Source organism: Molossus molossus, unplaced genomic scaffold (assembly GCF_014108415.1).
Source record: "Molossus molossus isolate mMolMol1 unplaced genomic scaffold, mMolMol1.p scaffold_m16_p_2, whole genome shotgun sequence".
Taxonomy (NCBI): Eukaryota; Metazoa; Chordata; class Mammalia; order Chiroptera; family Molossidae; genus Molossus; species Molossus molossus.
In genome coordinates this window covers 16,985,734-16,999,037 of record NW_023425355.1, presented here as the reverse complement: position 1 = coordinate 16,999,037, position 13,304 = coordinate 16,985,734, and positions in this window count along the sequence as shown.

Sequence of the window (13,304 nt, the reverse complement as noted above, 5' to 3'; positions counted from 1 at the left end):
TCTTAGGAGATTTGACCCTTTTATCATTAAAAGCTATTTTCTAGTAAAAATTGTGTCATGAAGTCTATTTTGTCTTAGTACAGCCACTTCTGTTTTCTTTTGGTTATGCTTTGCATGAAATACCTTACTCTATTTCTTTCCTTCAATCTATATGTGTCTTTGAATCTAAAGTATAAATAGAGACTTTTTTCAAATGTACCATTTTAAAGCTTTGTTATTATATATATATAATGACACATACATACATATATGTAAACTTTTATATATAATAAAAACATATAATAATAGGCTACATAAAATATAATAATTATATATTATATATAAAAAATATATTAAATTTTTTTTTTTTGACTGAGACTTCTGGTCAAGATGGTGGTGTAGGTAAACGTGGTGTCGTGTCCTCCCACCACCACATCAAAGTTACAACTAAACTACAACACACCAATCATTCAAAACTGCCTGAAATTAAATTGAATGAAAGTCCTACAACTACAAAATTAAAGAAGTTGTCACATCGAGAATGGTAAGAGGGTAGAGGCAGATGGGCTGGTCCCACACCCATGGGTGGTAGATAAAATCAGGAGGACACCTCAGCTGGGAAGGTCCTCCCTGAGGACTGAGGGATCCCCATTCTACACCAGGCACCCAGCTCAGGGTCCCAGTGCCAGAAAGAGAATTCCCATCACTTCTGGCTGTAAAACCAGCAGAAACAGAGGCTGAAGGAGGTTGAGGTTGCTTGAGCCCCAGCAGATCCTCTTAAAGGGCCCACACATGTACTTATTCAAACTCCCTCCCTCCAGGCTCCAGCGTGGGAGAGGCAGCTTGAAAGGCACCAAAGTCATATGGAGAAGAACCGAGTTGTTTGGCATTGAAGCGAGGGCTGGAGAGGTGGCTTTCTCCTGGACAGATGTGCTGTCAGAGGCCTTTGTTTCTTTGGTGAGCCCCTCACTGGGGTGGCAGACTGCCACCATATGTGGGACTCCAGCAACCTGGCTCAAACAGTTTGCCCTGCCCTGGTGATTCCCTGAGGCCCTGCTCCACCCAACTTTCAGGCCCACCCAAGCTGTTGCCATTTACTTTACCATAGGATTGGCCCATCTTAGATCCTACTTCAGGTTTTTCTAAATTCTTTCAAACAAGCAACATCTGGTCTCAGTGAGCCCATAATTCTCATTAAGTAATACATTAAAACAAACACAGGGAGGCAGCCAAAATGAGGAGACAAAAAAACATGTTCCAAATGAAAGAATAGAACAAAACTCCAGGAAAAGCAAAAAGCAAAATGGAGATAAGCAACCTAACAGATGCAGAGTTCAAAACACTGCTTATAAGGATGCTCAATAAACTTAGTGAGGGCCTCAAGAACATAAAAAAGGAGCAGTCAGAAATGAAGAATACACAGTCAAAAATGAAGGAGGCACTAACTGAAATAAAGAATAATTTACACAGATTCAATAGTAGAGTAGGTAAAGCCAAGAAGCAAACCATTGATTTGGAATATAAAAAAGCAAAAAACACAAAACACCCAATCAGAACAGCAAAAAGAATAAAGAATACCAAAAAATGAGGATAGTGTAAGGAGCCTCTGGGACAACTTCAAGTGTACCAACATTCACATCTTGAACATGCCAGAAGGAGAAGAGAGAGAACAAGAAATCGAAAACCTGTTTGAAACAATAATGGCAGAAAATTTCCTAACTTGGTGAAGGAAACAGACATACAAGTCCAGGAAACACAGAGAGTCCCAAACAAGATGAACCCCAAGAGGCCCACACCAAGACACATCATCATCAAAATGCAAAAGGTTCAAGACAAAGAGAGAATCTTAAAAACAGCAAGAGAAAAGCAGTTAGTTATGTACAAGGGAGTTCCCATAAGACCGCCAGCTAATTTCTCAAAAGAAACTTTGCAGGCCAGAAGGAAGTGGCAAGTAATATTCAGAGTGATGAAAAGCAAGAACCTACAACCAAGATTACTCTATCCTGCAAAGCTGTCATTTAGAATTGATGGCCATATAAAGTGTTTCCCAGACAAGGAAAAGCTAAAGGACTTCATCACCACCAAACCATTATTATATGAAATGTTGAAGTGTCTTCTTGAAGAAAAAGATAAAAGATATGAATAAGATTCCAAAACGGCAGCAGAGTGAATGGAAAATATCCAGACCATCTCCCAGGACAAAATTGGAATTACAACGAAAATTTCCTGACAAATCGCCAGGAAAAAGCAACAGAAAAGCAGCTTGTGAGGACCATATAACAAGGGACACTGAATCAATCCTGGTAGGATTGCAGAAGTGTGAGAAGGAGGCTGGGAGGCCACAGACAGTAGCGGTCTTAGCTATGAGAAGTGCCCTCAGGGTTAAACTCACAAGCCGGCTACACAGAGCAGAGAGCCTGGACAGAGTGCTAAAACAGCCATAGCCACTCATCTTGGGATCTGACAGAGGAAGGGCGAACAGGACTAGAACTGTGTGAAGACACTCGAAATTTGGAGGGAGCTCAGAGCATTTGCTGAGTTGCAGCTACTCAGGACAGTGGCGATTTTAATCCTTCCCAGGGCTCTAGGGAGAGAAGGTGGCCCCTCCCTTTGAGATTCAACCACACCCAGGTTGGCTATTGAAATGCAAATTGAGGCTCATTAACAACCAACATATGCCCCACTCTCAAGAAATCCTATTATGCAGAATACCTGAGGGAGTTCTTTATTCAACTGAGAAAGGCTCTTCAAGTAACTGTGACTAACAGCCTCCAGACAAAAAGCTAGAGGATAACTGAACCATCCATGGGCTTGCAGATCTACCCAGGAAAGTAAAACTTGACAGTGGTGTTAATGGGGGCCCTCCCACCCTCATCCAAACTCAGCAGAGGGAGCCACAAATAGCAGAACACCAACACCCACAGGGAAAATTTGGCAGGCTCCAGAACCCACTGAGATAGCCAAAATGGTGGGAAAAAAATCTCAAATAAAAGAACAAGAGACCTCGATTGAAGCTGAGATAAATAAAATTCAGTTAAGCAAGTTATCAGACGTAGAATTCAGAGTCATGATTTTGAGGAAGCTCAAAAGCATGAGTAAGGACATCAACATCATGAGTAAAGATCATAGTCAGATTGAAAATAAACTAATTGGAAATAAAAAACCACCATGAAGAAATGAGGAATGACATAGCAGAAATACAGAACACATTGAAAGGACTAAACAGCAAACTAGAGGAAGCTGAGGACCAGATCAGTGAATTAGAAGACAGGGTAGAAAAAATCACCCAATCAGAAAACCAAGAGAAAACAATTATAAAACAGGAAGACAGCTTAAGAGAACTGTGGGACAACTGGAAGCATAATAATATTTGCATCATAGGAGTCCTCGAAGAAGAAGAAAATGAGCAAGGGTTAGAGAATATTTTGAAGAAACAATGACAGAAATTTTCCCTAATTTGGTGAAGAAAGAAGGCATTCAAGTTCAAGAAGCACAGAGAGCCCCATGTAATAAGAACCCAAACAGGCCCAAAGTAAGACACATAGTAATAAAAACACTAAAAATTAAAGACAAATAGAGAATCCTAAAGGCACCAAGAGATAAGCAACAGGTTACCTACAAAAAAAAAACCCATAAGGCTATCATCTGTCTTCTCAGCAGAAACACTACAGGCCAGAAGGGAGTGGCATGAAATAATCAAGGTCATGAAAAACAAAGATCTGAATCCAAGGCTACTCTATCCAGCAAGGCTATCATTAAACTAGAAGGTCAAAAATAAAGAGCTTCCCAGACAGAAAAAGGCTAAGGGAGTACATTAGCACCAAGCCAGCACTGCAAGAAATGTCAAAAGGGCTGCTCTAATTAGTAGAAGAAAAAGGAAGAAAAATATAACCACACTAAACAAAAATGGCAATAAATAAGTACACATCAACAATCACTTTAAATATAAATGGATTGAATGTTCCAATAAAAAGACACAGAGTACCTGATTGGATATGAAAGCATGACTCATATATGTTGTTAATAAGAGAACTACCTCACAACAAAAAAACGCATATAGAATGAAAGTGAAGGGATGGAAAAAAATCTTCCAAGCAAATGGGAAGAAAAAAAAAAGCTGGGGTAGCAATACTCATATATGATTGAATAGATTTCAAAATGAAGGCCATAACAAGAGACAACGAAGAACATTACATTATATTGGAAGGATCTATCCAACAGGAAGATATAACCTTGTTAAACATATATACAGCCAATATAAGAGCACCAAAATATATTAAAATTTTTCTGGAGGACTTCAAAGGAGAAATCAACAGCAATACAAACATAGCAGGGACTTCAACACCCCAAAGAAGTCACTGGATACATTCTCTAGACAAAAAATTAAGAAAGCAGAGACTCTAAATTAAGGACTAGACCAAACATATTTAATGAATATCTATAGAGATTTACACTCCACAACTACAGAATTCACATTCTTCTCAAGTGCATATGGGACATTCCCAAAGATAGACAACATGTTAGGACATAAACTAAGTCTCTACAAGTTCAAGAAGATTGAAATCATATCAAGCATCTTCTCAGATCACAATGGCATGAAACTAGAAATCAATTGCAACAAGAACATGCAAAGAAATTTGAACACTTGGAGGCTAAAGAGCATGTTATTAAACAATAAATGGGTTACCAAGGAGATCAAGAAAGAGATTAAAATCTTCCTGGAAACCAATGAAAATGAACACACAACAACACAAAATCTATGGGATACAGCAAAAGCAATTCTGAGAAGGAAGTTCATAGCAATACAGGCCAACCACAAGAAACAAACAAACAAAAATTCTAATAGACTATCTAACCTCACAACTTAAAGAACTAGAAAGCAAACAAAAAGAAAACCCCAGAGCAAGTAGAATGAAGAAAATGGTAAAGATCAGAGCAGAAATAAATGACATAGAGCCCCCCCAAAATAATTCAAAGGATCAATGAAACAAAGAGCTGGTTTTTTGAAAAGGTAAAAAAGATGGATGGACACTTAGCTGAACTCACCAAGAAACAAAGAGAGAGAACCCAAATGCACAAAATCAGAAATGAAAGAGAAGTAACAACTGACACCAAAGAAATACAACGGATCATTAACAAATACTATAAACAATTATATGGCAAAAAATTCAACAATCTAAGCAAAATGAAATATTTCTAGAAACACATAGTCTCCCAAAACTGTTCCGGGATGAGATAGAAAACTTGAACAGACCAATAACAACTAAGAAAATTGAACATGTAATCAAGACTCTCCCAGCAAATAAAAGTCCAGGCCCGGATGGTTTCACGGGGGAGTTTTACCAAACATTCAAAGAAGAACTAACAAACTATTTCAAAAAATTCAGGAATAAGAAAGACTTCTAAATTTGATTTATGAGGCCAGCATAATTCTTTCTCCAAAATCAGATAAAGACACTACAAAGAAAGAAAACTACAGGCCAATATCCCTGATAAACATAGATGCCAAACTCCTTAACAAATACTAGCAAATCGAATTCAGCAATACATCAAGAAAATTATTTACCATGACCAAGTGGGATTCATGTCAGGGATGCAAGGCTGGTACAATATTTGCAAATCAATAAATGTGATACACCACATAAACAAAATGAAGGATAAAATCCACATGATCATATCAATAGATGCTGAAAAAGCATTCGACAAAATCCAGCACTCATTTCTGATAAAAACACTCAGCAATGTGGGAATACAGGGTTCATATCTCAACATAATAAAGGCCATATATGAAAGACCTACAGCCATCATCATACTCAATGGGCAGAAACTTGAAGCATTTTCTTTAAGAACAGGAACAAGACAGGGATGCCCCCTTTCACCACTCTTATTTAACATAATACTGGAAGTCTTAGCCACAGCAATCAGACAGGGAGAAAAAATAAAAGGGATCCAAATTGGAAAGGAGGAAGTGAATCTGTCATTATTCACAGATGACATATTATACATAGAAAACCCTGAAGACTACATCAAAAATTTACTAGACTTAATACATGAATTTGGCAAAGTCGAAGGATACAAAATTAATGTCAAGAAATCGATGGGATTCTAATACACTAATGATGAACTCACAGAATGAAAAACTAAAAAACAATCCCATTTACCATTGCGGCAAAAAAAATTAAGATATCTAGGAATAAATTTAAAGAAATAATGAACTTATTTGCAGAAAACTACAGGACATTGAAAAAAGAAATAAAGGAAGATATAAAAAACTGTAAGCACATACATTGTTCATGGATTAGAAGAATTAACATCATTAAAATGTTTATATTACCCAAAGCAATCTATAGATTCAATGCAATCCACATTAAAATACCAACGACATACTTCACAGAACTAGAACTAATACTTCAAAAGTTTATATGGTGTGCAGAAAAGGGGACTCTAATACACTGCTGGTGGGAATGCAGACTGGTGCAGCCACTATGGAAAACAATATGGTGTTACCTCAAAAAATGAAAAATTGAACTTCCATTTGACCCAGTGATCCCCCTTCTAGGAATATACCCTAAGAAGCCTGGAATACCAATCAGGAAGAATATATGTACCCCATGTTCATAGCAGCACTATTTACAATAGCTAAGATCTGGAAACAGCCCAAGTGTCCATCAGTAGACGAATGGATAAAAAAAGCAGTGGTACGTATACCCAATGGAGTACTATGCAGTGGTAAGGAAGAAAGATATCTTATCTTTTGAGACGACATGGAGGGAACTGGAAAGTATTATCCTAAGTGAAATAAGCCAAGCAGAAAAAGACAAATACCACATGATCTCACTTATATACGGAATATAATGAACATAACAGTCTGAGGAATACAGTAGACCCAGAGACATGGAAGTAGGGCACAGACTGACATCCCTCAGAAGAGGGGGTGGGGGGGTTGGAAGAGATAAACCCCAGAACTTATATGCATGTATGCATGACCAATGGACATGGGCAACTAAGCCGGGGACGAGATGGGGGGTGGGGTGGGGAGGAGGGTGGCAATGGGGTTAAAAAGGAGAAATATCTGTAACAAAAAATAAATAAATAAATTTAAAAAAAAGTTTATATGGAACCAAAAAAGACCTCGAATAGCCACAGCAATCTTGAAAAAGAAGGACAAAGTAGTTAGGATCACAATACCGAATATCAAGTTATACTACAAAGCCACTGTAATCAAAACAGCATGGTACTGGCACAAGAACAGGCAAATAGACCAGTGGAATAGAACAGAGAACCCAAAAATGAACCAAGACATTATACTCAATTAATATTTGACAAAGTTGGCAAGAGCATACTATGGAGTAAAAACAGCCTCTTTAATAAATGGTGTTGGGAAAATTGGACAGCTACATGCAAAAAAATGAACCAAACCATCATATGCAAGAATAAACTCAAAATGGATAAAAGACTTAAATGTGACCTGTGAGTCCATAGAAATCCTAGAAGAAAATGTAGGCAACACAATTTTGGACATCATACGCAGCAGAATTTTCACTAGTACATCACCTAAGGCAACAGAAATAAAGGAAAAAAATGTACACATGGGACTACATCAAACTAAAAAGCTTCTGCACAGCAAAAAAAAAAAAAAAAAAAGAAGAAAAAACAAGCATCAAAATGGAAAGGGAACCCACTGTATGAGAGAGCATAATTGCTAATGATACATCAGATGAGGGGTTAATTTCCAAAATATATAGAGTGCTCATACAACTCAACAAAAGGAAGACAAAGAACCCAATTAAAAAATGGCCAGAGGAACTAAATAGACACCTCTCCAAACAGACATACAAATGGCTAAGAAACATATAAAGAAATGCTCAACATCACTAATCATCAGAGAGATGCAAATGAAAACAACAATGAGGTATCACCTCACACCTGCTACAATGGCTACCATCAACAAATCATCAAACAACAAGTGTTGGTGAGGGTGTAGAGCAAAGGCGACTCTAGTACACTGCTGGTGGGAAAGCTTTGGCACATATACACAATGGAGTACTATGCAGCGGTAAGAAAGAAAGATCTCTTATCCTTTGAGACGACATTGGGGGACCTGGAGAGTATTATCCTAAGTGAAACAAGCCAAGCAGAGATAGAAAAATATGACATGATTTCACTTATTTGTGGAATATAATGAACATAACAGTCTGAGGAACAGGGTAGACCCAGAGATGTGGAAGTAGGGGACAGACTGACAACCCTCAGAAGAGGGGAAGAGGGAGAGGAAACAGACCACAGAACTTATGTGCATGTACACATAACCAATGGACATGGACCACAGAGCTGGGGACAGGGTTGTGGGGATGGGGAGTAGGCTGTCAATGGGGAAAAAAGGAAAAACATCTGTAACAAAAATAAATTAATTAAAAAAATGAACAAACAAAATAGCAATGAATACAGTCTATCGACAATTGAATCTACAATCAAAATAAACAGGCAGAACAGAAGTATCCTCATAGATACAGAGAACATTGTGTTTATTGCCAGATGAGAGGGGTTTGGGGGAATTGGTGAAAACGGTGAAGAAATTAAAAAGTACAAATTCGTTGTTAGACTGACAAACCTCAAAGGGAAGGGGAGTGAGGGGTGGGAAGAGATAAACCAAAGAACTTATATGCATATACGCGTAACCAATGGACACAGATAACAATGTGGGGAAAAGCAGGTGGGTGGTGGGAGTGGGGACGAGGGGTCAATAGGGGAAAAATGAGAAACATCTTTAATACATTCAACAATAAAGATAAAATTTAAAAAATAGAATAAAATATACATTTTTTTAGTGACTGTTCTGGGGTTGTCCATCTTAATTTACAACAATCTAGTTTGAAGTAATACCAACTTGATTTCAATAGTTGAACATTTTGAGTCTATATAACTCTCCCCATTGTTTTGGGTTTTCACTAATTACATCATTTTACATCTTGTGCTCACAAACAGAGATTTATAACTACTGTTTCATGTATTTGTCTTTTAAATCAGATATGAAAAAAAGTGTCATGAACAACAAATACAATAATATTTGTGTTTATATTTATCTATATATTACCTGTTTCAGTTATCTTTATGTTTTTGTGTAGATGTAAGTTATGAATCTGGTGTTGTTTTGCTGAGCCTCAAAGACACTATTTATTATTTCTTATAGGTCATTTATTGTAATTAAGACTTCTTTCAGTTTTTTTTGTTTTTGTTTTTGTTTTTGTGTGTATGTGTGTAGGAATCCTTAATTTCGTCTTTATTTTTATAGGATAGTTTTTCTGAGATAGAATTTTTGCATGCCATTCTATTCAGCAGTTTAAATGTCATCCCACTGTCTTTTGGCCTTAAGCAGTTTGATGAGAAACCTGCTGTCATTCTGGGATCCCTTGTATAAGGTAAGTTGCTTCCCTCTTGCTTTTCAGGATTATCTCTTTGTCTTTTGACAGTTTGACTACAATATGTCTAATTGTAGAACTTTTTAGATTGAACATTTGTGATGTTTACTGAGAGTTTGGATGTGTATATTATCTATTTTATTATACATGGGAAGTTTTTGGTCATTGTTTCTTCAGATAGTCTTCTGCCTCTTTAGCTCAGTCCTCTCCTTATGGGGCTATCATTATGTATATGTTGATATGATTAATAGTTTTTCACGGATCTCTGAGGATCTGTTTATTTATCTTTATTCTTTTACTCAGATATGATAATTTCAATAAACCTATTTTCAAGTTTGTTGAAATATTCTTCTGTCTGTTTAAATCTGCTCTAGAATTTTTTTTAAAAAAATTTAGTTATACTTTTCAAATCTAGAAATTCTATTTGGTTATATTTTATAATTTATCTCTATTAAATTTTTTGAGACACGGTTGTTATATATGATGTAGTTCTTTGAATATGATTTCCTTTAGCTCTTTGAAAAGACTTAAAATAACTAATTTAAAATCTTTGTATAGGAAGTGATATCTAAGCTCTGTATTGATTGTTTTTTTTCTCTGTGTATTTGATTGGTCCTACTTCCTGTTTCTTTGCATGTCTTAGAAGTACTTGCTAAAACTGTACATTTTTAATATTACAGTGTTGCTGTTCAAGATAGCCCTAGCTACTCTAGTTTTATTATTATTAATTTGCATTGTTATTTTTTGTTTAGGAAGTTTTCAAAATGAATTCTGCAAGGTTCTTTTTCTTTGATGAATGTAGCCATCAGAATCTTTGTTTCACTAACTTAGTTGTCAGCAAAAGACTGAGCAGAGATTTCTTTAAATGACTGAAAGAAAAAAATATATCTTGGTTTTTACAAAAACAAATAAACTAATGCCTTCAATAAAACCAGGCAGCCTACAAGTCTACCTTTCATTCACTTTTTGCTTGTGCATAGCCTCAAAATCAGACAGGGATAAGAGCACATGACCTTCTTGGTTCTTTTGAGGAGCATGCATATAGTCCTGTGCATAGAAATGGCCTTTTAGATTTCTGGAATACTTTGGAGCTTTTCAAAACCTGTTCTTTGTTGAGTGTGCAGATAGGGCCATGCCTTCATCACAAAACCAGACACTTTCAACTCTGAATTGACCTTTACTCCCTGCTTGTATAGATCTTCAAGGTCATACAAATGTTATAAAATAGGGTCTTTTTAGGTGTTACCTGAGCATACAACAACCGTACACATACATGTGACCCTGTAGATACTTAGTAATATGTTGGAACATTTCAAAGACTGTAAGGACATTTCATTCATTAACATTTTCTTAAATGTACTGTCATTATTTTATTATATGCCTCAACTATTATCTGATGTCTAAAGCATCAGTGACATTACATTTCTTGACATTTCATTACAATTTCCCTTTTCTCAAAGAAAAGTTTTTAGCTCTATCTGATTTCCCAGTCAGGTGAAATGAAGACAAACAAATGCTTTAAGTCAGATCTTTCAGGAAATCAGCTGACAGGGCAAACAATGACTGTGTCTTGGGAATCAAAATTTGAAAAAACTCCAACTGTGTCTTGTTTCCTCCATTACTACAAATATGTCACCAGTTTTGTGTGTTTATGTGTGTTTAATTTAATTTTCAAATAGGTTAGATCATGGAGACTCTTACTTCACCATTTTTACCAACATCACTGTGATGGTTAATTTTATGTATCAACTTGGTTTGGCTTAGGGATGCACAAATAGCAGCTAAAACATCATTTCTGAGTGTGTCTTGGAAGGTGCATTCTGGAAGAGATTAGCATTTGAATCAGTAAACTGAGTAAAGAAGATTGCCCTCATCCTTGTGGGTGAACATTATTCAAGCTTTGAAGGCTGGAATTCAACCAAGAAAATGTCAGTCTTTGTTTTTGGGTCTTCAGACTTGGAGCAGAATTTATATCATTAGCCCTCTGGTTATTCATACCCAGATTGGGACATACACCATTGGCTCTCTCCATTACCTTTCTTATTGATTTTTTTTTTTTTTTTAGGAGAGAGAGGGTGAGAGTGAGAGAGAGAAAGAAACATCAATGAGAGAGAACATCCATTGGCCGCCTCCTGCATGTCCCACACAGGGGATCAGGCCCACAACCTGGGCGTATGCCCTGGCCAGGAATTGAACCGGTGACCTCTCAGTGCATGAATCGATGCTCAACCACTGAGCCACACCAGCCAGGCCTAACAGCATTTCTGAGACTCCAGCTCAGCTTGCAGATAGCACAGTGTGAAACTTCTCATCCCTCTATAATTGTATAATTGTGTAAGCCAATCCCTCATTATATATATAGTTTTTCACAAAAACCCTGAGTCACATAGATTTTGGTAGTGAAGGAGGCTATAAAACAGTTGAATTTTAAGGATACAATTTCTCTGACCTAATTATATTTAAAGACATTAATGACTCTATTTCCAGAAGTAATGAGAGAACTAATAGCCCATGTTTTAAACTGTTTATACAGATAGTCAAAATAGCTGCATTGGATATTCCTAATCAATTGCTTGCAAGAAGCAAGAAGTTAAGTTACTTTGTATATAAAACTTTCAAACATATTCGGGAAATTAAAGAATAAAATGATGTTGGTGGTTTGCTCTTAATATTGCTGAACAGAGTGGTGAAAGAAAAGGATGAGCTCAGGGGTCTGAATTCACATCTCATGTGCTACATAAATGACCTAACACCTTCTCTGTGTGCCCTGAAAGAGACTCTTACCTTCGTTAGCTGCAGGGCTAAAACTGCTAAAATCAAATGCAAAACTTTATCTAGGGACTTGCTGAAATCCAATAGAAGTTAAACTCCCAGCTTTGAATGGTGCCCATTGCTAGAGTGAAAGTTTTGATTTGGAAGGGAGACTGAGATCCTCTCAATTGGGTTGAAGACACTTAGAAAGATTCTGATGAGGTGAGAACATTGAGCCTCAAATTCTGATGTCTTCTTTGCCAGTAATAAAGATCTCCCCAAACCTAGCAAAAGTGGCCTCCCCACTCCCAGTGTCATTGATACTCCCTGTGGTAGTAGCTTTAACACCCAAAGTGGTAGTGACCTTTCTCCCTCTATCTGAGGGGGTTAATATTGCATTGGCTAAGAAAACTATAATGGCCTGATTTCAGGCAGATATCATGCAAGACAATGCTAATTCTCCCCAGGATCCACATGTACCACATTTTTAAATTTTTTGCTTCTGGAACTTTAATTAAACACAAGTCCTAACAGGTTTCTAAAAGTGTTGTATAGTGTGACTCATGAGGAGGTGTGCTATACTCTAAAAGAAAACTACTACTGTCTGGCTGGTGTGGCTCAGCGGTTGAGCATCAACCCATGCACCAAGAGGTCGTCGGTTTGATTCCCCAGTCAGGGCACATGCCCAAGTTGTGGGCCAAATCCCCAGTGGGGGGTATGCAGGCGGTGGCCAATCAATGTTCTCTCTTATTGATGTTTCTTTCTCTCTCTCCCTCTCCCTTCCTCTCTCTCTAAAAATCAATAAAGAAAAAAAAATTAAAAGAAAACTACTACCTGAGTGCACTAATTTGTACAAACCAAAATTGAGAAATGTGTGGGATGGATAATAAGGGTGTGTAGAAACACAAAGTTGGATCAGGCCAAATGTATTGTTATGATTTCATTAGGCAGAGGTTCTACACTTAACATTGCAGGTTAAGGGAATAGAAAATGACTTAATCATTTGTTTGGTTGATCCTCTGAAACAGGATCAAAGGTTGACCCACCATGAGCAAACCAGAGATGCCCAACCTCTTTTGGTTCAATGTAGGGTAAGAGATTCAAAGACTTAGAGACTGGAATGTTAAAAGTGCCCTGGCTGGTGTTGCTCAGTGG